Below are 25,962 nucleotides of genomic sequence, written 5' to 3'. Positions count from 1 at the left end.
CAATTGCATTACATCTATACTCAATTTGGGGAGAACACATAGGATAATTCTGGTGTTCTTTTTCCATCCTTACACTCTTTTATTATCAGAGTCTTCAAATAGTTATCTCATGCACTCTGCCCATAACTTATAGTTGTGTTTGATAGGAGAAAAAATGTAAAACACATTTCATCTCACCTGGAAATAGGAACTTGGGATACTATCTTTTTATGATAATGAAACAAGATCTCCTAGAAATAAAGAATAAAGTAGCAGGGGAAAAGAAAAACATTTAATGAAAATTTTGGAAGTTACAGTTTAGAATTACTTCAAAAACAGTAGGAAAACATCAAAGATGGAAAATAGTAGTGGAAAGAAAATTGAACAACCCATTCCAGAGATTCAATATCATCTGATTACTGGGAGTTCCAGCAAGACAAAGGAAAAATGGAAGATAATTTTATCAAGAAATGTAAGAAAAATTCTCAGAACTGAAGGACTTGAAGATCTAGATGGGAAGGATTGCCCTTTACGACTAACGCTTTTAGCATCAAGTCTAGAAAATATTTCCTTGGGTCAAAGTCATAAAGATATTCCCCGATGTTGTATTTCCTCAAAAGAAATGATGAAAATACAATTCAAATACAATTTATCTTATGAGAAACTCTGGATGATGCTGAGTAGAAGCTGCAGTAAAGGTTCCAATCAACCTCTGCTTTAAAATGAGCCTCGTTCTTTTTTTTTTTTTTTTTTTTTTTTTTTGAGAGTGAGTCTCACTCTGTCGCCCAGGCTGGAGTGCAGTGGCGCGATCTCAGCTCACTGCAAGCTCCGCCTCCTGGATTCACGCCATTCTTCTGCCTCAGCCTTCCGAGTAGCTGGGACTACAGGCGCCCACCAACACGCCCGGCTAAGAGCCTCGTTCTTAACCTAGCTGACTCCACCGGACCTAGAAATGGCTGTGTCTATAGTCTCCCAAAATTGTATCATCATAACCTCTCCGAGACGAGGGAGACACAGGGAACTGGTTTGACTAGAATTATAGCTTCATGCGTAGGTGCAGATTTGCCTCCAATTTACAACATTGAGGTTAGTGACTCACGCAGCCTCAATTTAAAGAGATTTTTTTTAGCAGCTTTATGCTTAATTTCACTTGAGTAATTTTTTTCTTAATTGTTACAACCAGTTTACATGATAGAGAGAAGGCCAAATTTAAATAATTCTCAGTCGATCGCACGGAACCTTCAATAATTTTGTGAATTCCCTGGAATCAAGATATTAAAGGTTGTTTTCCTGGAGGCAATAAACCCGATAACTCACCTATGCGGAGAAAAATATCCCGTGTCTGAAATTGAGCAGAGTTGCAGATAAGACATGAGTTCTCCAAGACTTAATTTCCCCGTTTTTATGGGGGACTAGAAGCATCCACTTAATCTAGCTTTTAAGCATTAAATTGCAGAAAGAATAGAATAAGTTCGGTCCAGTTCAGGTACGTATAAAAGTCGCTCAATTTTTCTTAATGAAGAATGCAAGGCTCAGGACCACCAAGTTTCTGAGTTAATTGGGGGTTAGGGGAAAGGGAGACTTTATGGATCAATGTAATCGGCAAAAATAAATAGATCCCCCAGGGTTTTCTTTGAAAGGGTGTTCTGAGTGGGCATAAACTAAGGATTTTTGCTTTGATAAATTAAATGCATTTAGTAGAACGCCTATAACTCAGCAGGAGCAATTATTGGGTGAAGACTACCAAGAGGGGTTCCATGGTGTAATGGTTAGCACTCTGGACTCTGAATCCAGCGATCCGAGTTCAAGTCTCGGTGGAACCTGCTCAAGTATGTACGTATGCATTTTTTTCCCTACCTTTTGTTTTCCCCAGGGAAAACACTCTCTACGTAAATTACGAAAATCAATTTTCAGCCTGATATCTTCCGTGAATCCCTACAACTCCCTATACTACACTTGATCTTAATCAAACGGCCGAGAAGCTATGCAAGTCCCAATATATCTGCCTCTGGGTGAGGAGGCGGAATAGAATCCACTTTCCGGGATCACAGCTCACTACTACAGCCTCGACCTCCCCAGGCTCAGGTGATCCCAGGTAGCTGGGACTACAGGTGCGCACCATCACAGCCAGCTAAATTTTTGTTTGTTTTTTGGTGGGAGACAGGGTTTTCGCTATTTTGCCCAGGATGGTCTCGAACTCCTGGGCTCAGGCTATCCTTCTGCTTCCATCTCCCAAAGTACTGGGATTACAGGCGTGAGCCATCGCGCCTGTCCTGAAGGGATTGTTTCTTTCAATAATTTGTGAAGTCCACGGAAACATTTTTGTCCTCTGAACGTGATGGAGGAAGTAGGAAGTGCTGATAAAAAGAATCTGCTCTTGGGTCTTTATGCAGGAGAGCTGAGATTTTCATTACTACGAATGCAAAATTTGGGCAACTTTGTAATTCTTTGCTTTGTAGAGTTGTTTTTCTTTTCTTTTTTTTTTTTGTCATTGTTGTTTTTACCTCACTTACTTCTAATATATGCAACATAAGTACAATTTCTCTCCATCTCTGGGGCCAAGATAGTCTTTTATCTTTCTGTCAAATCAGTCTTGTACTGTGCATCCAAATCCTGTTGGCTGAAAAAGTATTTTTTGCTATCAGGCTCTAGTGTTCAGTAGCTTAAATGGTCTAATGTGTTGGCAAGCTCTTTATAAACTGTTAAGAAACACCCTACTCAAAAACAGACAAACTCCTGTAGACTGATGAGCGGTATGCCCTGCATCAAAGATAACTCAAGCGTCAAACACCTCATGGGCAGCAATATCCCACCCCAGGCTAAACCCAGCGGCTTAAATCATACCACTTTGTGGCCTCATTACCAGTAGAGACAGGATGAAGTCAGAACAGTGAACCAACTCTGAATGATAGAGGTGGGTGGTGTTAATTCCCAGTACAGGTAGAAGACAGAGACGCCTGTTGGGTGCCGGGGTCTTGGAGCCAAAATCAAGAGATGAATTCAAGTTACAACTTACTGCCCTCTTGCTGTGAGACCTTGACCATATGTATATGCCTGTGGATCTTCCAGTCTGTACAATGACTATGTTGTGAGGATTTACAAATTATAAGCCATGTAAAAACCTTGATGGTGATGTGTAGTAAGTACTTGAAAAATAGGACCTGCTATTTATCCCTTTTGGGTACTAATAAATCTACCCCTGAATCTGCTAACAACTTGATAATTTGGGGGGTGCCTCCAGTGGAATTCACAAAACTTGAATTCACGACCCCATCTGGAAGTCCTTAGTTAAAATACCATTTCATTGTGCAGCATTGGGTAGTTTCTTCATCTGTGAAATGCAGGTAAAAATATTCTGTTGGTGCTTAACTCATATCTTGGAACATACTAAGTATTTAATGAAAGTTACCTGTCAGTGGTAAAGCTTTTTGTGAATCCTGACTTCTTTTGAGTTGACTGTAGTTATGAGGATACCAAGGCGCTATTTAGTGCAGGAGAGGCTGAAGTCTTGCTGGCCGTGATCAGAGGGATTTATACCAGTTTTGAAGTAACAGCAACATAAGGTAGTCTCCATTTACTGAGTAAAGAGGATATTATCTGAATATTCAGTGGGAGGATTGTGTAGGAGAGCAGCAAATGGAGTACAGGAATTTGGGTAAGTTTTGATTAGATTAGTTTGAGGAAACCTAAGGGAACTGTACCTGATAAAACCGTAGTCGGCAGGATTCGAACCTGCGCGGGGAAACCCCAATGGATTTCAAGTCCATCGCCTTAACCACTCGGCCACGACTACCTACCTACGGCACAGCTGAAGGCTGGGGTAAACTTATAGTGGATGAGTGGAGCGCTCGGAAGTAGTTGGTCTTCAGTCTCGTCAGGGCCTCTGCTCATCAACGAAAGAGCTCATTCAGAGCACATCAATAACCAGAACATAGTACATAGTGTTGCAATTCAACACAGGACTCCTAGACAAGCGACTCAAAGTTTCTGGGCGCTGGAGCTTGCCCACTAGCCGCTGAAATCCGCGGACACCACGTTCACACCTAATTCTCACAAACCCACAGAAAGGGAGTATTGAATTGAGAGTCCAAGCAATCTCAAGCCTCTGAATACCAGTGGGAGAAGCAATGGGAATTAAGGGAAGGCACGAGAGGATGGGGTCATCTGCGTTTACCTACAGTTAAAATCTAAATCAAGAGCTTCTTCGATGACATTCAACTGACTTACTCTTCCGAAGGAACGGCTAAAACCGGACTGGAGCGGGCGTGCGAGCTGAGGAGGGGGCTTTTTTCTGTCCTAACTGGAAAACATGACTCTGGAGAGGTCTCTGACTCTTCAGGTAAATATAATTCCCGTCAGTTCTGGTGAAGGACGCGAGACCATTCCCAAGAGCCAAAGCCTTCAGCCACCCGAGCCCGGGGAAAAGGAAGAACTCAGAACACAGGTTTCCAAATATCCTGGGGAGAGTCCAGTACAGAAAAACGCAAAAAGATGGAAACAAGTAAATGTCAGGATAAACCTAGCTAAATTAGTAAGGTTGATTCTTGCTTCAGATACTACAGTATTGTCAGAGTGGAAAAATAAGGGGTAGACTTGAATCAGATTCCTTTTTAGACAAATGTCGGGGGAAAGTCTCCGAATTCTGGGAATGGAAGTGAGTCGGCCCCCCAGATACAAAGGGAAAGTGACCTCCATGACCGAGGCCGGCAATGTCTCTGACAGTGAAAGCGCGCCCATATTTGTTTTTCCCTCTAAAATAGTAAGAAGGGTGTTCCGTTCGTTGTACTCTTGCAAATATTATTTGGTCTTATTACTGCGGCACTTGCTATATCTTCAGTTTAGGCTTGGAAACGGTTTGTAACCTTTGACACAGTAAATTTATTTTCAAGTTCTTTGTTCCTGGGCAGTCTTCGCAAAGTGCTGTCCTCGCCCAGCAGCTTGTGCACCACCTGGGAACTTAGGAGAAATGCAAATTCTTGGGCTTGAACTCAGATCTCAGAATCAGAAACTGGAGTGGTGTGGTTCGTGTTTGTGTGTGTGTGTGGGGGGGGGGCGGGGGGGAGGAGGAGGGTGTTTACCAGTCTGTTTTAACAAGCCATCTTGCCGGTCGCGGAGGCTCACGCCTGTAATCCCAGCACTCTGGGAGGCTGAGGCGGGTGGATCACGAGGTCAGGAGATCGAGACCATCCTGGCTAACGTGATGAAACTCCGTCTCTACTAAAAATACAAAAAATTAGCTGGGCATGGCGGCACGAGCCTGTAGTCCCAGCTACTAGGGAGGCTGAGGTAGGAGAATCTCTTGAACCTGGGAGGCGGAGGTTACAGTGAGCCAAGATCGTGCCACCGCACTCTAGCCTGGGAGACAGAGCAAGCCTCCGTCTCAAGAAAAAAAAAAAAAAAAAAAGTCATCCTGGTGGTTCCGATGCCCACTGAAGTTTCAGAACCGCTCTCCCAGAGAAATAATCTTTTTATTTGTTTGTTTGTTCGTTTGTTTGTTTTATATTTTATAAATAGAAATGCGGCGCCTCACTATGTTGACCAGCCTGGTCTTAAACTCCTGGTTCAAACCCCTGGTCTCAAGCCATTCTTCCATCTCCGCCTCCCAAAGTTCTGGGATTACAGGTGTGAGCCACTGCACCCAGCCAGGAAATAAGCTTAACCAAAGGAAAACATATACTACACAGGAATCTTTATTTTTATTTCTAATTGTGATAGTGAAAAATAGATATTAAAATGGGAGTTGTTTATTATTATTATTGCCCCATCTGCCTAATAGATCATTACCAAGCCACTAGAAACGACATACTGGAAGACTGTAATAGTTCTGGGAAAATGTTTGTGACATAATGTTCACTGACAAAAGTAGGAGGCAATAAGCGTGACATAATCTACGCAAAATTTTTGCAGGTAAAATCCTGCGGTGAACTCAAAACGGATGCGTGGAGCGCTGAGAAGCAGTTGGTCTTCAGAGTCTCGTCCAGGTCTCTCCTCATGAGTGAAAGAGCTCTTTCAGAACACATCAACAACCAGAATATTGTACTTAGTGTTGCAATTCAATACCGGACTCCTAGACAAGCGACTCAAAGTTCCTGGGAGCTAGAGCTTGCCCACTAGTCGCTGATATCCGCGGACACCACGTTCACCCCTAATTCTCACGAACCCGCAGAAAGGGAGTATTGACTGAGAGTCCAAGCAACCTCAAGTCTGTAAATGCCAATGGGAAAAGCAACGGGAAATAAGGCAAGGCATGAGAGTGGGGAGTCATCTGCGTTTAAGTACAGTTAAACTCTAAATCAGGAGCCTCTTTGATGGCGTTCAACTGACTTGCTCTTCCAAAGGAACGGCTAAAACTGGACTGGCGCGGGCTTGCGAGGTGAGGAGGGGGCTTGTTTCTAGCCTAACTGGAAAGGATGACTCTGGAGAGGTCTCCGACTCTTCAGCCAAATGTGATTCCCTTAAGTTCTGGTGAAGGACGCGAGACCATTCCCAAGAGCCAAAGCCTCCAGCCACTCTAGCCCAGGGAAAGGGAAGAACTCAGAACCCAGGTTTCCAAAAATCTTAGGGAGAGTCCAGCACAGAAAAATGCAAAAAGACGAAAACACATAAATGTCAGGATAAATCTAGCTAAATTAATAAGGTTGAGTCTTGCTTCAGATACTACAAAATGGTTAACACCAGGATCAGCTAATTTTCCCCCAGTTGCATATTTCATATTTGTGGAGTACTCTTCCTTAAACGGTAACATCCTGGTACGTAGAGAAATGACAGTTTGGCTTACTGACAAATATTGGATGATGACAATTGCCTCGCCCTTTTAAGGCTTACCGTTGGCATACACTGCTTACCGGTTTAGTTTCATAAATGGATACCTGAGAAACATGTTTAAAATCTTGTTGATTTTGCTTCTGTAGAGCACTTAGAAATAATGCTGGAGGCACAAATAGAGTCCATGAGCAAAGAGCAGTGAACATCATCTAAGATGTCTAGGTTACTGATCTAAATCTAATTCTCAGGTGCTGTGTAGGTTTGCATATTTATCCCAGCCCCTCATTTCCTTATTTATGATGTAAAGACTAAATGAGGCCAAATATATAAATGAGGGTATTTAGCAAAATGTGAGGTCTTATATACATGTTAGTGACTAACATTATTTTGCTAAAAGTATATCCTGGAGTACATTTCATATAAGCGTTATAGAAGTGCACCTCATTCCTTTTATCAGTTGCAGAAGCTTCCATTCTATGGATCTTCCAAAATTTATTTTAAAAGTCAAACATCGATGGCCATTTGAAGTTGTTCAAATCGTCGCCATAACTCAAAACTTTGCAGCGAATGTTAGAGCGTGTCCCAGTTGTTGCGGGTGTCTCCTGCATCCCCATCCCCTGAAGGGGCAGGAAGCTTGATCTCTGGGAATGCATCCTGCTTAGTCTCTTTCTATCAGAATGTCAGAATAAGGGGTCCTCCCAGGTCCAAGGATAAAGTGTTACTTGTCAGTTTGAAACAACAGCATGATAATCATTTAACTAATGCCAAAGAATAAGAAACATTGACAGCAAATACAATTTCTGGCAGAAAATTTGACCTTTCCAAGAGAGCTAAAGTTCAGTACAGTGACTTATGTTAATGGGCAAAGCATTCTTCATGTAGTCGTGGCCGAGTGGTTAAGGCGATGGACTAGAAATCCATTGGGGTTTCCCCGCGCAGGTTCGAATCCTGCCGACTACGATAACGTTTCCCTTTGCAAATGGGATGTAACACCTTATCAGATGGGATATCCTGACTTTGTCTTCCCGGAAGAAGCCCGGCTGTTCCAACCTGATCAGACTTTTTCTCTTTATATGCCCACTAAAAATACTCTGCCACCTTCCTGAAACAACGAGGAAAATGTGTACTTATTTGAAAAAAAAAAAAAGGTAATTCCACCAGAGTCTTACTGGTGTTTTATCCCCAAGAAAAGCCAAGGTGATGCTATCATGTTTCCTGCAATCGATGCCCTGTTTTGAAGGCAGCTTTCCTTAAAAAATGTTGCTAAGAGTGTTTGCGTCTCACAGAATTGTTCCCTTGTTAGGGATATACTTCAGTCAAGTAAACAACCTCATTCACACAGAAAAGGAAATTCCAGGAAATCCAGGATCAAATACAAGTGAAAGCAAAGACTCAGATATGGTCGCCAAGATGGGAATAACTTGGGCATTATTAAGCAAACAACTAAGCAATTAAATATATTAAGTAAGGCAATTTTCCTTGAATTCATACAAAAACGAACTGACGACGTCAAGCCAGACTGGCTTGTCCAGGTGTCCAGGACGATGATGAGGCAAGAGGGACTGAAAAGAAAGTGAGGGTGTTACTATATTCAGAGCACGGAACGATAATCAGCTCAGGTGCAGAATCACATTGTGTGATTAACAACTATGGTTAAATAATGCATTGGCCGAAAAGGAATGCTAGCCACAGTTGAGTACTTTTTAAGGAATTCCTAGGGGAATTCTATCACTGCCTTGGAAGCTTGGTGGAGCTCGTCCTCACTTCTTGCCTTGCTGCATCTTCCTTTTTATTTGTTAGACCTGCCATTCTCCTTTTTCTATATCAGAGATCAGTCATTTGTGCCTTCTTGGATAAACTCAGTTTATCCAAGCATTTTGCAACGTTATTAGTTTTTTTTTTCCTAACTAAATTTTGGCTTTTTTTTTTTTTTTTGCTTATCTCCATCTTGTGTTTCAATTTTATTGCATTAAATCAGCCATTTTCTTCTTCATTTCCTTCCCTAAGATTTCTTTGGGTAAAATTTGCTAATTTCTAATTTTTTTCAATGGATCTCAGATTATTGATGTTTAGATTTTATTTTATTATTAATTATGTATTTAAGAGTTTAAGCATCCAAGTGCATTTTGGACTGCATGAAACGTATTTCATAAGTATTATTTTCAATGTCATTCTTTTGAATATAATTTTTAATTACCATTTAGATATCTTCTTGGAACCATACGCACATTTTCTTTCTTTCTTTCTTTCTTTCTTTCTTTCTTTCTTTCTTTCTCTTTCTTTCTTTCTTTTTTTGAAACGGAGTTTCGCTCTTTTGCTCTTCTTGCCCAGGCTGGAGTGCAATGGCATGATCTCGGCTCACCGCAACCTCTGCCCCCGAGTTCAAGCGATTCTCCTGCCTCAGCCTCCCAAGTAGCTGGGATTACAGGCTTGGGCCACCACACCCTGCTAATTTTGTATTTTTAGTAGAGACAGTGTTCCTCCATGTTGGTCAGGCTGGTCTCGAACTCCCGACCTCAGGTGATCCGCCTGCCTTGGCCTCCCAAAGTCCTGGGATTACAGACGTGAGCCACCGCGCCCGGCCATACGCACACTTTTTAACTTCTAAACATAACACAATTTTAGATTTTTAATTGATGTCTAGCAAAATGTATTGTGGCTAGACCCTAGTATTTATCTCTCAGACTGTTCGAATTTTGGAAACTTACTTTAAAACCGGCAAGGCAAAATTTTTTTTTTTTTTTTTTTTTTTTTTTTAGTTCCAGATATACTTCAAAAAGAAATTCGTCTTCGGAAGTTGAGATACCACTGGGCGCGGTGGCTCATCCCTGTAATTCCAACACTTTAGGAGGCTGGAGTGGGCGGATCACTTGAGCCCAGGAGTTTCAGACCAGCTTGGGCAACATAGCGAAAACTCGTCTCTACGAAAAAATTAGCAGGGTATGGTGGCAGGTTCCTGTGTTCCCAGCTACTCTGGAGGCTGAGGTGGGAGGATCACTGAGCCCAGGGAGGTCGAGGCTGCAGTGAGCAGTGATCCCACCACTACATTCCAGCCTGGGCAACAGAGTTAAAAAAAAAAAAAAAAAGTTGAAGTGTGTAGTGTTCTTCATATGTAAGTTAGGTAAAATTCAGGAATAGTTTTGTTTAAAACTTTTACATCTTTACTGTTTTCCTTCCCTCTTCAATAGTTTTATTTAAAACTTTTGTGTCTTTACTGTTTTCCTTCCCTCTTCAATAGTTTTATTTAAAACTTTTACATCTTTACTCTTTTCCTTCCCTCTTCTGCTTTTTAATTAGTTTCTGAGGGATGATATATACTGTGTTAAAATTTCTAAGTACGATTGCGGCTTTATCTGATTCTTTCTTTCTTTTCTTTTCTTTTTTTTTTTTTTTTTTTTGAGACATTCTGGCTCTGTCGCCCAGGCTGGAGGGCAGTGGCGCGATCTTGGCTCGCTGCAAGCTCCGTCTCCTGGGTTCTGGCCATTCTCCTGCCTCAACCTCCCGAGTAGCTGGGACTACAGGCGCCCGCCACCACGCCTGGCTAATTTTTTGTATTTTTAGTAGAGACAGGGTTTCACCGTGTTAGCCCACCATATTAGGATGGTCTCGATCTCCTGACCTTGTGATCCGCCCGCCTCGGCCTTCCTAAGTGTTGGGATTACAGGCGTGAGCCACCGAACCCGGCCTTTTTTTTTTTTTTTTTTTTTTTTTTTGCCTTATATATTTTAGGAGTTCCTAAATTTTACGTCGTACAGTTTAGGAGCTTATTGTTTCCCTGTATCTTTTTGTTTTTCAAAGCAACAAGAAATTCTAAATAAAATGCTACTTATGAAATATTTATAAATTGGCAATTGCAAGTATCACCTTCAAGTGGCACAATAAACAAGATAACACTCAGTGAAAAAATCTGGGCTTAAATTACACAGAATTCAGAATACTCATAAAGTGTTAAGAAAAAGAGCATTACTTTGCTTTTGTCTCCCTTTTGCTTCTTTTCTCAACAAGAAAGGAAAAATATCCTAAATTGAGGGCTTCCTCTGATTGGAGGTCTCTCAGTAAGGGTTGAAAAGGAATTTAAGTAGAGGCTTTAATCATCCCTTAACCAGCCAGGTTTTATTCCCTTCTGCTGGATCTATATATGTGTCATTCTAATGTCCCAAAGGGTAATGTGAGGAACCAACACCCATAAGCTCTCTCAGAAAAGAGAGAGAAACTCAAAGAACTGGTTTGACTAGGATCTCAGCTTTGGGTGTGTGTGTAATTTTGGCCTCCTAATTTACAAGGCTGAGATTAATGAATCATATGGCCACAGTTCAAAGGTGATTTTTTTTTTATTCAATTTTTTTTCTTTTGAGATGGAGTCTTGCTCTGTCGCCCAGGCTGGAGTGCAGTGGCACAATCTCTGCTCACTGCAACCTCCAGCTTCCAGCCTCCTGGTTTCAAGCAATTCTCCTGCGTCAGCCTCCCAAGTAGCTGGGATTACAGATGCGCACCACCATGCCTGGCTAATTTTTGTATTTTTAGTAGAGGTGTAGTTTCGCCATGTTGGCCAGGCTGGTCTTGAGCTCCTGACATCATGTGATCCACCTGCCTCGGCCTAACCAAAGTGCTGGGATTACAGGCATGAACCACTGCACCCAGCCTCAAAGGTAATATTTTTAAAGCAGCTTCATGCTTACAATCATGTTTGGTGATTTTGAACCTTTTAGTTAATTGTGATTATTTGACATGGAAGGGAATTCAAAAGGCAGGTGATTCCCTGCTCAGCATCCATGGTCTTCCACAGTTTTTGTGAACTCCTTAATAATGATTTCTCCAATTGTTTTGTATCGAGGGCATGTAAAGTGAGAGAGTTCATACCTTTTATTCTATTTGGCTTGGACTTTTTATTTTTCTTTTTAAACAGGTGGGAGTCTCCGTATTTTGCACAGGCTGGCCTCCAACTCCTGAGCTCAAGTAATCTTCTTGCCTCAGCCTCCCAAGAAGCTGGAAACATAGAGACATGTAGTACCTTATCTGGGTGTGCCTTGGAATTTTTAAGAATTTAAAAATCTCTTTCCTAATAACTTCATGACCATGAAATGGAAGAGAGAATTGCCAACTGCTTTTTGTTGTTTTGGGAAATGCGTAAAATACATATATGAGAGACGTCTCTAATTGTTACAAAGTTCTCTGAGACAGGCCAAGCATCTGTTTCCCCAGTGGCAAAGCTATACTCACTACTATACCAAGGTGAAAAGGGTTATTGGAAATTGCTGTGCTCAGTGCCATGGTCCAAGTATATTTCTGATATTCACAGACCAATGCAGGCACATGCATACCTAAAGCACATGACTTTCCAGGCTTTATCTGAGCCATGCTGCTAATCTCATTGCCAGACTTAATCTTTCCCTTTTCTTTCATGTTGTTGCCCTCCAGAATTAATCATTCTTCTTTAATGATCAAGGCCCACAAGCATAAATCTTGTACCCGAGAAATGGTACACTCACACTTTTCCCCAATCAAACTTTCCAGTGCTCATCCACCTGGAAATTGCAGTTTTCATTTTTATTTGTGAATTCCACCTTCTTTGTGCCATTATGCTGCTGGCCACAAGCAGTTTCCTTAAACTCTCCCTGTGTGAGCTTGTTTATATTTGTAGAATATTCCTCCTAATAGACACCAATCACCATGAGGTCAGCAACTGTGCTTGTGTTTTGTTTACCTTTGTGTATATAGCAGTAAGCACAACATCTGGCCCACCACAAAAATTTAATATTTTCTACTTTGTGTGTGTGTGTGTGTGTGTGTGTGTGTGTGTGACAAAGTTTCACCTTGTCGCCCAGACTGGAGTACAACGGTGCGATCTGGGCTCACTGCAACCTCCATCTCCTGGGTTCAAGCGATTCTCCTGCCTCAGCTTCCCGAGTAGCTGGGATTACAGGTGCCAGCCACCACGCCTGGCTAATTTTTTATATTTTTAGTAGAGACAGAGTTTCACCATGTCGGCCAGGCTGCTCTCGAACTTCTGACCTCAGGTGATCCACCTGTCTCGGCCTCCCAAAGTGCTGGGATTACATGCATAAGCCACTGCGTCCAGCCTATTTTCTACTATTTATAGAAAGAATGACCTTCTCAGAGCTCCTAATTGAATGTTTAGTTCACAGTAAGAACCTAGTTTAGTATATTGCCTTACTTGAATCTGCTGATTGTTTCAGTCCAAATTCTTACTCATCTCATTCTTTGTCCTCCTTCTAAGTTATATTCTCTGTTAGAATAGCTCTAAGCCAGTCAAGTGGCTGCCCACAGGGCCACTAGCTATTACTGTGTTTGAGGAGGTGGTTCAATTACTGAAGGAGAGAAAATTGTATTCCTCATGTTGCAAGCTCTAGTTTTTAAATTTCTATTGGAGAAATTCTTTTCCTTCTCTGCATTCTTGGTCTGTATTTATGTAGAATAATGTTTCCTTGATTTGCTAGATCAAACCTATTTATATATTGATTGCAGAGAGTCCAGAACCTATCCTGTATAGAAGGTGATGGTTTTAAGTATGTCAGAATTAAATTTAAAATTCACTGTAACCTAAAACTAATGTTAAAATTGATCTTTATATGTTTTCCTCTTTGAGACTGTGGGTAAGAATGATTAAACTCCTTTGTTTAATATCAGCTTTTTAAAAAATCCCACTTACCAGAACGTCTTCTTTCTACTGTCTCCCTCCAAGTGGGCAAGTGGGCCAAGGTGCTCTGAAGGGTTGTATGGACTCTCCCTGGGGTGTGGGGGTGAAGGTCAAGAAGCGGGGTAGGGGAGGGAAGACAGTGACATTTTCTTCTGTTAGACCAGTGACCACTATCCATCGAATCACAGAATACAAAGTTCTTTTTGCAGCATAGTTTTTTTCCAAGCAGTCACAGACAGTTGAACACTTGTAACTGCCTCCTTTAACAGTTGAAAATTTACAATGCAATAAAATCATCTTTGCATCATGGCTATGGCATACACTGGAATCCAGCTGGGTAGGGTCAAATTCTGAGACCTGTGATTCTTTACTCTAGTAAAGGCCATTTGCTTCTCCCCACTGCCCTTTAGGCTAATAATCTGGGATGGCTACTCTCTCCTGCCTTTCCTTTGCCATTGATGGTATAATAATGATCAGTTCTTGGTATATCTTCTATTCTTCTTGGTACCAAGGAAATTTTTTTTTGCAGCAGAGCTTGGAAGGACCCTGTAGGAGCTGCCTAGCAGTTCAGATCACAGAACACTGTTCCCAAGTAAGTTTCAAACTATTTTAGAAAAGAACTCTCCATAAAACCTGAAATATGAGAAAAGTATTTTAAACTCTTGTGTTTTCCATGGCTCTTTCTCTAATGCTTTCCCTTTAAGGGCGATGTCCTCTTATCTTGACATCATCACACTCAAAAGCAGGAACACTGTAATCCCAGCACTTTGGGAGGCCAAGGCGGGAGGATCACGAGGTCAAGAGATCGAGACCATCCTGGCCAACATGGTGAATCCCCGTCTCTACTAAAAATACAAAAATTAGCTGAGCATGGTGGTGCGCGCCTGTATTCCCAGCTACTAGGGAGCCTGAGGCAGGGGAATCGCTTACCTGGGAGGCCGAGGTTGCAGTGAGCTGAGATTGTGCCACTGCACTCCAGCCTGGCGACAGAGCAACACTCCATCTCAAAAAAAAGAAAAGAAAAAAAGGCAGGAACAACCTGGCAGTTGAGGAAATGACATGCGAAGCCATGGTCTGATTCATGAGCCCCTCCAGTGAAAATCAAGCAAGCAGTGAGGGAGTCCACAGTTGAGGTGGAAGACAAATAAAACCGCAGAATGTCTTCCATTATTCTGTGAGCTTTGAAGATGGAGCAATGAAAAGGCAGCTTATAGAACTAGATCCCTAAAGTGGTACTGTTTGTTCTCTAAATATAGTATAATATGAAAGAAAAAAATAAAAATAAGTTTGACAATACCCTTAGCAGCATGGGTCAGGCAAGGCCTTGAAAGTTATTTGCTTTAGGTAGACATGCATCTGTTTTATTTATTTATGTATTAATTTTACATGTTCATGATTTATTGACAATTTTTTAGTAGCCAAGTATTCACAGAAGGGAACAGTTGTTTCACTGTGTTTTTTATTTTTAATCTTGTTTTTAATTGACACAGTAATTATACATATTTACAGAGTACAGTGTGATTTGTTACATTTATACATTGTATAATGATCAAATCATGGTATTTAGCATATACATCTCCTCAAACACTTATCATTTCTTTGTGGTGAGAACATTCTTTTCTGTTTATTTTGTAATATACACTATGTGGCTGGGCAAGGTGCCTCATGCCTGTAATCACAGCACTTTGGGAGGCCAAGGTGAGAGGATCACTTGAGGCCAGAAGTTTGAGACCAGCCTGGGCAACACAGGGAGACCTCATCTCTATTTCAATTAAGAAATTTTTTTAAAGAGATATACACTACAGTATTATTTACTATAGGCACCAGACTGTGTTTCCTTATTTTTCTGCGCTGACTGTAACCCTGGTTTTCATGACACTGTCCATCAGTGTGTCTCGTTTTCCATGTTACGTTCTTGTCTATAAGACACCTTTTCTCTTCCTTAGTAGTAGGAAGAGAAACAAAACAAAACAAAACCCTTCTAGAACTCGATGGCGTTATTCAGAAACTAGATCACATGCTGTTCTTCTACAAGGCAAAATTCTGTGAGATCAATCCTTGCTCCAGCCCCGGAACCTGAACTTGAGTCTGCATGGGCTTGTCCAGTAAAAAGCATCCAGAAGGAGAGAAGCTCCTATTTATGCTACCAACACTCCTCTCTAAGATATGTTTCTGTTGTTGTTGTCATTGTTAAGGCAGAGTCTCGCTTTGTCCCCCAGGCTGGAGTGCAGCGGCGCGATCTCAGCTTACTGCAACCTCCATCTCCGGGGTTCAAGCGATTCTGCCTCACCCTCCCGCGTAGCTGAGATTACAGGCGCATGCCACCACGCTCGGCTAATTTTTGTGTTTTTAGTAGAGACAAGGTTTCACCATGTTGGTCAGGCTGGTCTTGAACTCCTGACTGCAGGTGATCCGCCTGCCTCGGTCTCTCAAAGTGCTGAGATTACAGGCGTGAGCCACTGTGCCCACCCATTTAAGATATCTTTTTGAACAAATTTATATTTTCAATTTCTGTACATATATGTCAGATGGAATACTTAACTCTACTATTAGGAATTGTTTCCACAAAAGGGCTTTAGCATTTCATTAGCTTTCACATTCTGGAATTCTATTAGATTGTTTTTCCTAATCAAAGCAACCTGCATGCCGGATGTGGGAGAGGGTAGGAGAACTGATCAGGCTCCTCCTCTGGAAACCTGAATCTCCGTACACTGAGACAAGTCTTGTTCTTCCTGCCTGCACTGCTCAGTAGAGGATTTGCGGCAGTTTACTGTCGCTGCCCCACTAATTTTGAAATGGAGTGCTCTAAAGAGACACATAAAAGAAGAAAGATCTGGTATTTTATCAATGAACAGGGCCGGCACTCTGTTTATGAAAAAATATTAGAATCATTCTTGGATGAGGTAAAATAAATCACAACTCTTTGAAGATTTGCAGAAGAGAGGTGAGGACAAGCTCCACTTAAGCTGCCAAGTCAGTGATGCATGAATTCCCCTAGGAATTCCTAGGAAGGTACTCAGTTGTGGTCAACATTCTTTTGGTCAATACATTAACCCATAATTGTTCATCACAATGAGATTCTGCATCTGAGCTGGGGCTCTTTCTGTGCTCAGGATATAATCACAACCTCACCGCGGTTTTAGTCACTCTTGCTTCACCACTCTCCTGGACCTCAGGACAGGCCACTCCACTTGACGTCGTTGATTTTTTTTTTTATTGGGTTATGAAAAAAATTGCTTTACTCAATTATCTTTTATTATGTAGTGGTTTGCTTATAAACGCCCAACATAAATTCTCATCTTGGTGACCATGCCTGTGAGTCGCTTTCACTTGCATTTGATCATGGATTTCCTGGACCTTTTCTACGTTAAACCAGGGCATTTGCTTGACTGGAGAAGATCCCTAATAAGGGGACAATTCTGTGAGACACAAACACTCCTAGCAATTTTTTTCTCTAAGGAAAGCTGTCTTCAAAATGGGGCATCTGTTTCAGAAAACAGAAAAACATCATCCTGAGCTCTTCTTAAGGCAAAGGAAAACATTAATACGACTGTGATAGAAGTACTTTTTCTTTTTTTGTATGACATTTCCTCATTGTTTCAGAGACATGGAGTGTTTTTAGTGGGTCCATAAAGAGGAAAAGCCTATAGGTTGGAACAAGCAAGCTTCTTCCTGAGAGACAATAACGGACTTTCAACCCGGCAAGGTGTCAGTAGACTCCCTTTCCAACAAGAAAGGGACCGTAATCGGCAGGATTCGAACCTGCGCGGGGAAACCCCAATGGATTTCTAGTCCATCGCCTTAACCACTCGGCCACGACTACGTGAAGGATGCTTTGTCCATTAGCATAAGTCACTGTACTGAACTTTAGCTCCCTTGGAAAGGTCAAATTTTCTGCCAAAAAGTGTATTCGCTGTCAATGTTTCTTATTTTTTGACATCAGTTAGATGACTATCATGCTGTTGTGGCAAACTGACAAGTAACACTTTATCCTCGGACCTGGGAGGACCCCTTATTCTGATGTTTTGATGGAAGGAGACTACGCAGGAGGCATTCCCAGAGACCAAGCTTCCTGCTCCGTCCGCTTCTGATGGTTTTCCAGGAGACACCCGCAACAATTGCGACACGCTCTAACATTTGCTGCAGAATTTTGAGTTGTAGCAATGATTTGAACAACCTCAAACGGCCATCGATGTTTGACTTTTAAAATAAATTTTGGAAGATCCGTATAATGGAAGATTCTGCAATTGATAAAAGGAGTAAGATGCACTTCTATTTACTGAAAGGAAATACACTAGTATTTCAGTCGTAGCCCAGTAAGAGGCTACACTTAGTAAGAGGATACACTAGAAATCCACTTATTGTCAGTTTGAGAGCCTGGTATTGCCTCTGAGAAACTTCATCTTTTCCCCTTGACAACTCCCCCTTTGACCTCCAGTAAACAACTCCCACTGCATCTCAAATCAAAGGTAGAGTTTTACTACCTTTTTTTTTCTTTTTTAAGTTCCCACTTATTTAAATGCCCCTTGAATGCTTATCTGAGCTTCACAAACGATTCTGGGAAACAAAAAGTAGATTTACTCGGTGTGGTTTCCGGGTAGAAGAAAGAGAGATGAGGAGTAAACTCAAGGTCTTAATTTCTTATTCTGTCAGTTTTGGTAAACCATCTCTTGAAAGGAATCTGTCCTAAATTGTCAAATCTATTTACAAAACATTGTTCATACTGTATTCTTAGTATATTATTGGTGTCCATATATAAAATGTAATGTTATTCTATATTTATTCCTGGTATTAGTATTTTCTGTTTTCTTTTCCTTTTGTTGAACAATCCTTGATTTAGAACAATAATTTTGTCAATCCTCCCTAAATGCCTGTTTATGGCTTTGTTGATGCTCTCTGTTTGTTTTGTGTGTGTGTGTGTTCTATCTTTTTATAATCTTGCTTCTAATATTTTAATTTGCTGTTTTCCTCTAAATTACTGAGAAAAAAGCTTTAACATCAAATATTAAAACATCTTTATTCTAATATATGCAAGTAGAACTGTAAATTAGACTTTGGGCACAGTTTAGCTGCATTACACAAATTTTTATATATCTTATTTTGGTTATCATTCATTTTAACTAAATGTGATTTCTTTAAGCTATGGCTTTGAATGAGTGTGTTTTCATTTAGTAACATTTTGGGGTTTTCCATTTTATTTCTGATATTGATTTTATTTTTATTATGCTGGGCTCACAGAATAGGTTCCGTGTCATTTCAATCCTTGTACATTTTTAAAGACTTGCATTAGGGCCCACCAAGGATATTTAAAAATAATATGTAAATCAACATATAAATAATCAGTAGTATTTCTATACAAAAATAATGACCTAACTGAAAAACAAATTAAGAAAACAATCTCACTTATAATAGCATCAAAAAATAAAATACTTAGGAATAAATTTGACCTAGGAGATGAAAGATTTTTACACTGAAAACTATAAAATGTTGAAAGAAATTAAAGACAACATAAATAAATGGAAAGATATCCAATGTTCATGAATTAGAATAATTAATAGTGTTAAAATGTCCAGGCCATCCAAAGCAATATACAAATTCAGTACAGTCCTTATCAAAATTCCAAAGGGACATTCTTCACAGAAGTAGAAAAAATAATCCTAAAATTCTTATGGAATCACACACACACACACACACACACACACACACACACATACACACACACCCCAAATAGCTATAGCAATACTGAGAAAGAAAAACAAAGTTGGAGGCAGCACACTTGCTGCTTTAAAATTATATTATAAAGCTAAAATAATCAAGACATATTGTTCTGATAGCAGCATAATCATTTCTGCATAGAAACAGAAACAGACCAATGCAACAGAATAGACAGCCCAGAAAAAAACTCAAACATATACTGTCAACTAATTTTTGACAAGGGCATCAAGAGGACACAATGGGGGAAAGAATAATCTCCAATAAATGATGCTTGGAAAACTGGATTTCCACATGCAAAAGAATGAAATTATACTCTTATACTATACACAAAAATCAACTCAAAATGGAAAAAATACCTAAACATAAGACCTGAACACAAAACTTCCATAAGAAAACAGGGGGAAAGCTCTTTGTCATTGGCCTTGGCAATAATTTTTTGGATATCATGCCAAATGTCCAGGATACAAAAACAAAAATAAATAAATGGGACCACACCAAACTACAAAGTTTCTGCACAGCAAAGAAAACAATCAACAAAATATAAAGGCAACTTATGGACTGGGGAAAAGGAGTTAATATTCAAAATTTATAAAATACTCTTATAACTCCATAGCAGAAAAACAAATAATCTGATTAAAAAATGGTCAAAGAGACTTACCTTCTGAGCACAGCTGGCAGCACTACAGTCTCATGAAAAATGGGCAAAGGATCTGAACAGACAATTTCGTCAAAGAAGACATAAAAGGGCCAATATGCATATGAAAGGTGCTCAACATTAATCATCAGGAAAATGCAATATTAAACCACTATAAGATATTACTTCACACCTGTTGCGATGGCTATTATCAAAAAGACAAAAGACAACCAATGTTGGCAAGGGTGTGGAGAAAAGGGAACCCTAGTACACTGTTGGTGAGAATGTAGATTTGTGCAGTCATTATGGAAAACAGCATGAATGTTTCTAAAGAAATTAAACATAGAACTACCATATGACCCAGCAATTCCTCTCCTGGATATGAACCCAAAGGAGATACAATTACTACCTCATAAAGACATCTGCACTCCCACATTCACTGAAGCACTATTCACAATAGCCAAGATATGGAAACAACCTATGTCTGTCAATAGATTAATGGATAAAGAATCTGTGTGTTTGTGTGTGTGTGTGTGTGTGTGTGTGTGTGTGTAATATTACTCAGCCTTAAAAAAGGAGATCCTGCCATTTGCCACAACATGGATGACCCTGGAGGACATTATGCTCAGTGAAATAAGCCAGACATAGAAAGAAATATATTGTGAGATCTTACTTATATGTGGATATATATATTTAAAAAAAAGGTCAAACATACAGAGAGAATAAAAAATTGGTTGCCAGGAGTGGGTGAGGAGAAAAGAAATAGGGTAATATAAGTTAAAGGATACAAAGTAGCAGATATGTAGCATGAACAAGTCTAGAGAACTAATGTACAACATGAGGACTCTAGTGAATCGAATTGTATTATATTAGGGATTTTTGTTAAATGAGTAGAGTTTAGATGCTCTTGTCCAAAAAAAATGTAACTATGTGAGATGATAGATGCTAATTTGCCTGATTGGAACAATCATTTTACTATCTACATATATTTCATAGCATCATGTTGTTAGCATCAAATATACACAATACAGTATCTTTTAATAAGTAAATAATGTATATTTTTAGTTGAGTGTAGTGTTCTATATTTGTCATTTAGGTAAATAGATTTGTTTAAATCATATTTATCTATACTGAAATGTCATTAAATGTGTATTGTAAAATTTCTGTGGCCATGGAGGTGCGCTGCTCAGATCTTCCTTCAAGGAAGAACTTGTTTTCAGTTGCAAGAAATGCTGTCCGCTGACAGCCTCCAAGGCACTTTTACCATCTTCAGCTATAGCACTTTTACCGTCTTCTACAGTGTTCAAACTGAGGTTATTTTCTTTTTGGTGAGCAGAGTGGGGGTACGCTGAAGCCCGGCCATTTCCGCTTGGCTGGGGTCTCATCCATGGGCAATCATTATACCAAAGCTGGCCAAGACTTTCTCAGAGCTGTGCCAAAACCTCAGGCTTTTTCTACTCAATCCTACTTTCTTCCTTCTCTAATTTTGCCCATGCCAGACCCACATCATGGTCTGAAAGCTCTTCCTGCATTCATCTTTCTTTCTCCTCTTTGTTTATTGTTATGGGCATTATTGTCAATAACCTTTCGCACTTCTAACGCATCTTAGTGTTTGCTTTCCAGAGATCCCAAACTTTCACAGCTGGTATCAGAAGAGGTCTGTGAAAGCAGATGGTAAAATGTGACTTGACAACTATATTACTCACTGAGTAGCTGGCAAGGAGGCCCCTGGCTTGAGTGGTATGAGTGCTCAAGGAGTGTCTGAAACAAAGTGACATATGATTGCTAAACATTTCTGGTTCTTATATGAGTTCTTGAGATAGATGTTTTAAAAATCTCTATGGTGCGGATGACGTTGTAAAATGTTTGTGTGATGATTCATGTGTTTTTAAGTTGAAAACATGGGTGACAATCCATACAATAATGATTATCTGGCTATTTAAGCAGAGGGGGCTTAACCTACAGAGCCGTGAAGATAGTTAATACAGCATAGTGTCCCTAAAGGTAAAAAAGGCAGGCCAGGCGGGGTGGCTCACACCTGTAACCCCAGCACTATGAGAGGCCGAGATGGGTGGATCACGAGGTCAGGAGTTCAAGACCAGCCTGACCAACATGGTGAAACCCTGTCTCTACTAAAAATACTAAAATTAGCCGGGTGTGGTGTCCTGCGCCTGTAATCCCAGCTACTCCGGAGGCTGAGGCAGGAGAATCACTTGAACCTGGGAGGGGGAGGTTGCAGTGAGCCGAGATCGTACCACTGCACTCCAGCCTGGGTGACAGAGCGAGTCTCTGTCTAAAAAAAAAGAAAAAAGAAAAGAAAAGGCAGTGAATGTTTGTGCTGCATAATACACAGAATCAAAATAAGCAAGGGCAAATGAACGGGAGGCTGAGAACACTTCCCTAATGTAAAATAATCTTTTAGGCCGGGCGCGGTGGCTCATGCCTGCAATCCCAGCACTTTGGGAGGCCGAGACGGGCGGATCACGAGGTCAGGAGATGGAGATCATCCTGGCTAACACGGTGAAATGCCGTCTCTACTAAAAATACAAAAAAATTAGCCGGGCGTGTTGGTGGGCGCCTGTAGTCCCAGCTACTTGGGAGGCTGAGGCAGGAGAATGGCGTGAACCCGGGAGGCAGAGCTTGCAGTGAGCCGAAATCGCACCACTGCACTCCAGCCTGGGTTACAGAGAGAGACTCCGTCTCAAAATAATAATAATAATATTAATAATAATAATAATAATAACAACAATAACAGTCTTTCCGGGCGCAGTGGCTCAGGCCTGTAATCCCAGCACTTTGGGAGGCCGAGGCGGGCGGATCACCTGAGGTCAGGAGTTTGAGGCTAGCCTGATCAACATGAAGAAACCCTGTCTCTACTAAAAATACCAAATTAGCCGAGCGTGGTGGCATATGCCTGTAATCCCAGCTACTCGGGAAGCTGAGACAGGAAAATCGCTTCAACCCAGGAGGCGGAGGTTGCGGTGAGCTGAGATCATGCCATTGCACTCCAGCCTGGGTAACAAGAGCGAAACTCCGTGTCAAAATAATAATAATAATAATTTAATGAGTTCTTGGACCAAAGCCTAACTCTACTTTTTTCTTTTGAGACAGTGTCTCGCTCGGTTGCCCAGGCTGGAGTGCAGTGGCGCGATCTTGGCTCACTGCAAGCTCTGCCTCCCGGGCTCACGCCATTCTCCTCCCTCAGCCTCCAGAGTAGCCGGGACTACAGGCGCCCGCCAACACGCCCGGTTAATTTTTTGTATTTTTAGAAGAGACGGGGTTTCACCGAGTTAGCCGAGTTAGACAGGATGGTCTCCATCTCCTAACCTCGTGATCCACCCTCCTCGGCCTCCCAAAGTGCTGGGATTACAGGCGTGAGCCACCGCGCCCGGCCGAAGCCTGACTCTACTTCTAAAAGTTTTACATTTTTTAAATTTTTGTTTTGTTTTATGACTTGTGATTTTTTTAGCTAATTTTGCGTATTCAGTGGAGTTACAAACTCCATTTCTAGGGACTTCTGCTCTTGGGAAGCTGGAAGAGGAAAAAAAAAACTGTCGTCCAAACCTTCACACACAACAGCAAAGGCAAAGTGGGGAATCTAGACTTCCATCAAGCTGTAACAAGGTGCTTTCCCTGTACCTCCAACACACACACACACACACACACACACACACACACACACACACACACACTTCTCGAAGAAAGCAGAATAGGGAGCTCAGACTTTCATTGCCCCAGGCTGTAAAGAACCCCCTACCCCCAGTCCAGAATGAAAGTCAAAAGCCAGATATCTACTTCCATGTTATTTCTGGAATCCTTGAGCCTAATTTTTTTTTTTTTTTTTGAGATGGAGTCTCACTCTGTCGCCCAGGCTGGGGTGCAATGACACGATCTCTTCTCACTGTAACCTCTGCCTTCTGGGTTCAAGCGATTCTCCTGCCTCAGCCTTCTAAAGTGCTGGAATTACAAATGTGAGCCACTGCGCCTGGGCTGGGTGAACTCTTTTAATGGTGAACTTCAAGTCACAACACTAACTATCAGTTAAACTACACCAAGGTTACTGAAGATAATGGCTTCTCCACCCAAGCAGGTCGTATACAAATTCCAAATACAATGTGGCATCACCCTGAAGGAATTCCCTTCACACTGTTGGGGAAATTTACCAAGATGGCTTCAGAGTAGACTAACTTTACACAGCACATTTTTAAAAGAGACACATTTATTCAGAGTCATGATTAGACTATTACATTTGGCATCCAACAGCATAGGTGCAAAAAAAAAAAAAAACCACTACATTAAAACCCTTTGTTGAAATGATTTATACTTTCCTCAGAACAGAAACTAAAATAGCCTATTATACAATTAGTCACAAATACAGTCTTCAAGTTTTTTGCCCATACACATGAGCATTTGTCTAATACATGTCTTCTTTGTAGCAGTTAGGCCCTTCCACCACTGGGCTTGGCTGAGTTCACAAATCGGTTGTAATCTGCAGCTTCCCAGTCACTTCTTTGACTCTCCTTTCCTGGTAAGCTTTGTTTTCTGGTAGTAATTAAAATCTTCTACCACTGCCATAGCTACTGCTGCTACTGGAACTGCCATAGCCACCTTGGTTTCATGGTTTGGCAAAGTATTGGCCTCCACCACCATAGGGACCAGAGCTTCTGCCTCCAAAGTTTCCTCCCTTTATGGGTCCAAAATTTAAAGACCGATCGTTGTAATTGCCAAAATCATTGTAGCTTCCACCACCTCCAAAATTGCTTCCATCATTATCAAATCCATTATAGCCATTCCCACTGCCACCATATCTACCACCACCACATCTGCCACAAAAGGCAGCACAACCACTGAAGTTTCCTCCATGACCGAAGTTGTCATTCTCACCAAAACCACCTCCAACGCCACCACCAAAGTTTCCAGAACCACTTGGACCTCTTTGGCTGGATGAAGCACTAACCATCTTTTGCTTTGACAGGGCTTTCCTAAAGTCACAGTTGTGGCCATTCACAGTATGGTATTTCTGAATGACAATCCTATCCATGGAGTCATGGTCATCAAAAGTTACAAGGCAAAGCCCCTATTCTTGCCACTGCCTCGGTCAGTCATGATTTCAATCACTTCAATTTTTCCATACTGTTCAATACAATCTCTTAGTTTATGTTCTTCAGTTCTTCTTTAACATCTTTATCACAGTTAAGTGGGCACCTGGTCTTTGAGAATCTTCTCTTGAAACAGCTCTCTTTGATTCCACAAATCTTCCATCCACCTTGTGTGGCCTTGCATTCATGGCTGCATCCACCTTTTCCATAGTGGCATATGTGACAAACCCAAAGCCCCTGGAGTGCTTGGTGTTTGGATCTTTCTTTACTACACAGTCTGTGAGCGTTCCCTATTGCTCAAAATGGCTCCTCAGGCTCTCATCAGTTGTTTCAAAGCTCAACCCTCAACCCTGCAGTGGCTCTTGCCTGTAATCCTAGCACTCTGGGAGGCCAGCCTGGCCAACATAGTGAAACCCCGTCTGTACTATACACAGACACACACACACACACACACACACACACACACACAATTAGCCGGGCGTGGTGGTGCCCTCCTGTAGTCTCAGCTACTGGGGAGGCTGAGGCAGGAGAATCACTTGAACTCAAGAGGCGGAGGTTGCAGCGATCCCAGATTGCACCACTGCACTCCTCCAGCTTGGAGACTGAAGGAGACTGTCTCAAAAAAAAAAAAACCAAAAAACAAAAAACACAAAACTCAACCCTCCAATGACAATGAAAAGCTTCAGCAGCTGTTCAGGCTCTTTAGGAGACACTGACTTAGAATATGATGGCAGTGGGAAGAAAGGCATTTAACAGTGCTTCCTCAGCAGCGTCCACAGGTAGAAAAGGCCAGGTTTAGTTTTATTATCTGAATAGTATAGTTGTCTTATTTTATTTATTTATTTATTTATTAGTACTGTTATTGTTTAGTACAAGAATAAGAATTTTAGCTATTAAGCATTGAGTGAAAATCTCCTTGTGAGCTTTATTTGTTAAGATACTGTCAATCATTGAAATATGAATGGATTTTTACTATTTTAGGGATAAAATGCTTCAATAATTAATAATTTGTGAAAAACTTTATATTTTATGTAATATTAAGAATTAATAAAATTGAAATTAATATAAAGAAGTTAATACAAATATAGGAGTTCTTTAGATTGCTGTATAGG

At 41.0% G+C, this 25,962-nt stretch overlaps 4 non-coding genes and 1 pseudogene across 4 annotated transcripts; 2 read left to right on the top strand and 3 right to left on the bottom strand.

The window, feature by feature from the left end:
• The first annotated feature begins 1,730 nt into the window (after positions 1-1,730).
• Positions 1,731-1,802, top strand: TRNAQ-CUG. The gene has a single exon. It is a non-coding gene; the product is annotated as a tRNA-Gln (tRNA).
• A 1,888-nt stretch (positions 1,803-3,690) lies between these two features.
• On the bottom strand, positions 3,691-3,772 carry TRNAS-UGA. The gene has a single exon. It is a non-coding gene; the product is annotated as a tRNA-Ser (tRNA).
• A 3,850-nt stretch (positions 3,773-7,622) lies between these two features.
• On the top strand, positions 7,623-7,704 carry TRNAS-AGA. The gene has a single exon. It is a non-coding gene; the product is annotated as a tRNA-Ser (tRNA).
• Positions 7,705-17,143: 9,439 nt separating this feature from the next.
• TRNAS-AGA lies at positions 17,144-17,225 on the bottom strand. Its single transcript has one exon. It is a non-coding gene; the product is annotated as a tRNA-Ser (tRNA).
• A 7,078-nt stretch (positions 17,226-24,303) lies between these two features.
• LOC100589643 lies at positions 24,304-25,599 on the bottom strand (annotated as a pseudogene).
• Positions 25,600-25,962: the final 363 nt, after the last annotated feature.

This window comes from Nomascus leucogenys, chromosome 22a, assembly GCF_006542625.1.
Source record: "Nomascus leucogenys isolate Asia chromosome 22a, Asia_NLE_v1, whole genome shotgun sequence".
Classification (NCBI taxonomy): Eukaryota; Metazoa; Chordata; class Mammalia; order Primates; family Hylobatidae; genus Nomascus; species Nomascus leucogenys.
Note: the sequence above shows the minus strand (reverse complement) of the source record. Positions and strands in the feature narration are given on the sequence as shown.